Genomic DNA, 3,741 nt, shown 5'->3' with positions numbered 1-3,741 from the left:
TGAATGGCTCAGATCAATCAATCAATGGACTCTCAGATTAAACAAATCTTTAGAAAGAGTGAACTTTACTTGTCTACAAATGAATAAGAACAAAAAACTTTTGAACATTTGTAAGAGAAAAAAGGGGTCGAAAATGAAGGCGGAAAGCAAAAAAAGGCAAGAAATGACTATTTCAAAACAAGTAGATATATGGCATTAAGTGCACTTTGGGTCCACGTAACAAAAATGTGGCTAAAAATTGATGAGAAGATGAAAATATCTACATGTTTTCTTTAGGGCCGGTTCTCATGGTACACATATTTTTTGTATGATTTTGACATGCCCACCAAGAGTTATCAAGATATGTATTAATATTATATACTTTATTGCAGATTTTATATCGACTTCACTATCAAAAGTGGACAAATCCATTTAATTCCCGGTGAATGGACTTAATCTAATGGTCTCCATTATATGATCCTAAAGTAGAAAAATAATATATGGACACGAAAAAAGAGTCACTTTTTAGGAAAAAGAAATATATACTAAACAAATATCAATATAAAAAAAGTTTGGAATACCTAAAACTATACAACAAACATTGTGTTTCTCATAGTGCTAATAATCCTTGTATCTTACTATTCCTAAATAATAATAAAGAAATAAAAAAAAACACATATATGAAACAATGTTAATGTAACAATGGTAATTTTTCCTGTAACTTCTGCGCTCACCCGTTTTCCTCATGAACATCATGTGAGATAATGAGGTACACATCAGCCTGTTAAGAATCTGGTGCATACAAAGAGCCCAATCTACATTAGAATGGTAATCCTCGTATTGCAGTTACCATTGAGACTCGAACCCTTAACCATTTCTGAAAGTATATCACCCCGAAACAAAGTGTTGATCAAACCTTTACGATTTGTTCATTCTTAGGCTCTTTCTTGAAAGCATAGTGACCTAGACAAAGCAGCAGGGTTGGCCTGTAATACAGGAGAAGTAGTAATGTCATGGTGCTTCTTATTTTCTTCGACCTTTGTTTGGAAGGCCTTAAAGATCCCTCCTGTTCGGATGCTTTCATTCTTGATGCCAAGTGTTAACCATAAAGAACTCTTCGCAGCTTCATCTGGATCATCAATTCTAAAAGTCTTTGGAACCAAAACTGAACTCTTTTGTTTCTTTGCCTCTTCAAAACCATTTGGACTCATCAATTCCCCTTCTCTCGAATGCTTTCCTAAGATGGAAGAGTCGGCTTGGGGTAACCAAGGAATATAATTCCAGTAAGGTGAAGGGTACATCGGTCCTGCTGGAATCGGAATGGCGCAATTCCAAGGATTATAAGACCAAGGATGCCCTGGAATACTCGGTACATGCGAATGGAATCCATTTCTTTCGTGCATTCTCTCAACCGAGGAATTAGAAGTAGTCACAGTGGATCCAGTGGAGCAATCATCTCCGTTTTCTTTGTTTCTACAATTATAATCCGGTGAATCCGAGCCAAAAGAAAGTAATTTGAGAGGAACGTTTTGAACTCCGTTACAAGCATTAGCAACTTCGATCTGAGCTGCTTGGAAAGCTTCTTGGGAAATGGTTACAAACTGACATCGGGATGTTGGATTCTTGTTTTTCCGGCGACCTGATCCCACCGGCATGTTCCTCATGGTGCCTCCGGCAGTCCAGTACCTCTGGCAGCTTTTGCAGAAATGGCGAGGCTGCCTGACATTGTAATTGTTGTAGTAACAGAATTTTGTGTCCATGCTATTACAACGAGGACATGGAAGTATCTTGTCGGGTTTCTTTAGAGCTTTATCAGCTGCATCGTCACCCATGGGAGTTTTAGTGTTGCCATCTTCTTTTTTCTTATCTTCTTGCAAATAATTATTCTCCTCCATCGTCAAACCATGATTGAGATCACAACCACCTTGTTGATTATGACCACCATCACTAGACTCCACTGCGGCGGTGGAGACGACTGGAAGATTATCAATATTCCCTCTTTCTGGGTACGCAATCTTCTTCCCAAACAATCTGATACCAGTACCTTCCATCAATTTTAATTTTCCGATGAGGGGAAGTTGTCGTCGCGTTGTATAAAAAGTATCTTTATCGTAAAAAGGCGGAGTAGTGTTGGCACTTGGCAGATGGTAGTAGTAGAAGTGGGAACCGAAGGGACTGTTTTATAGGGGTATCAAATAAATAAAGTGCATGTGTATATTAATTTAATTTAATTTTATATAAGTATTTTTACATTCTAAGTTTCTAACTTCTATCATCTTAAACCATTAACAAGATAAGATAAGGTCTTCAATGAATTACGCCATTGTAATTTAAAGAATTCAATGCCTTTTCATATTATTGTCGACCAGTTGTATATTTAAATTTAATTTTTAATATCCATAATCCATTCAATCTACTATTATGTTTAATGGATTTTAATCATTATCATCATATTTTTAAACACTACTGTAAATTTTCAAAAAAATATATACAATAACTAAAAAAATACAATATTAAAAAACATATCTTTTAAAAATTATGAAACTAAAAGTTACTATGCCTATAAATATATTAATTACGAAATACTAAAATGCAATAATAAGAAATAGGATAACTATAAATTCTATTTTTGTGGGGGTTTTTTTTGAACTATTCATTGCATTTATTGATTTTAAAAAAGAAATACATTTAAGAATATGATACCTTAAATAATACAATACCTAAAAATATGGTTAATTTAATGTGCGTTTAATTAAAAATTAAATAAAAAATCAAGATAAAAATATGATTATATTGATTTTTTGTTTGAAATTTAATTGAAAAAGAATAACATTGATTATCTTTGATTTCATTTAATCATTATACAACTCTTCCATTTAATTCTTCTTTTGTCATCATTTATATTTTATTTAACTTTTATTCAATTTTAATTATCATTTATTAAACTCTTATTTAATCCTAATTATCATTTATTTAACTCTTGTCAAACCTTTATTGTGGATGATTTAATAACTTCTGTTTTGTTTTGTTGAAATCACTTTCTATCAAGAAAATTGATTCATAACTTTATTAGTTCTCATTTTAATCTAAGATGTTATTTTATCATTTTATGAAAGAATAATATAAAAAGAATTGCAATATAAATTATCTTATTAGTATTATTTTTAATAACAAATTTAGAAAGATTATAATATTAGTTTGTCCATTTTAAACATATATCTAACATCATATCTTAATATACATGATATTTCATATATATATATATATATATATATATATATATATATTATAATATATAGTAAAGCATATTATATTGAGATAATACTACTCATTCCGTCCCAAATTGATAGTCCATTTTTGAATTTTGAAGTCTTTCTTTTTAACTTTGACTTTAAATAGTTTTATTTGTGTTATATATTACTTGATAAAACTTATAACAATGAAAAAAACATTTAAAATACAATTCATTCATATATTTTGCACCAATTATTATCTATCAAAATCAAAAATATTTAAGGTCAAAGTTAAAGAAAAAATATTTCAAAAGTCAAAAGTGGACTATCAATTTGGGACGGAGGTAGTAAAAAACTTTAAACTTCGTTATTTTTATGGGTTATTTTTTCTTTTTTTGATTGAGATTTACACCCATTATTGTATGCAATATATTAATTTTACTCGTTTATCTATTTTCTGGTTCGTTTGATTTTTTTTATGTGGTACCCCAATGTTTTATAAAAAAAAGTTAAAAGAATGATAAGAGTC

The 3,741-nt window shown here is 30.4% G+C and overlaps 1 pseudogene; it reads right to left on the bottom strand.

The window, feature by feature from the left end:
- Nucleotides 1-501: 501 nt before the first annotated feature.
- On the bottom strand, nucleotides 502-2,131 carry LOC145057726 (cyclic dof factor 1 pseudogene; annotated as a pseudogene).
- Between the last annotated feature and the right edge of the window lie 1,610 nt (nucleotides 2,132-3,741).

Source organism: Lactuca serriola, chromosome 1 (assembly GCF_051521515.1).
Source record: "Lactuca serriola cultivar US96UC23 chromosome 1, Lser_US96UC23_V15, whole genome shotgun sequence".
In the NCBI taxonomy this organism is placed as follows: Eukaryota; Viridiplantae; Streptophyta; class Magnoliopsida; order Asterales; family Asteraceae; genus Lactuca; species Lactuca serriola.
The sequence above is the reverse complement of the archived record's forward strand: the minus strand, read 5'-3'. Positions and strand labels throughout refer to the sequence as shown.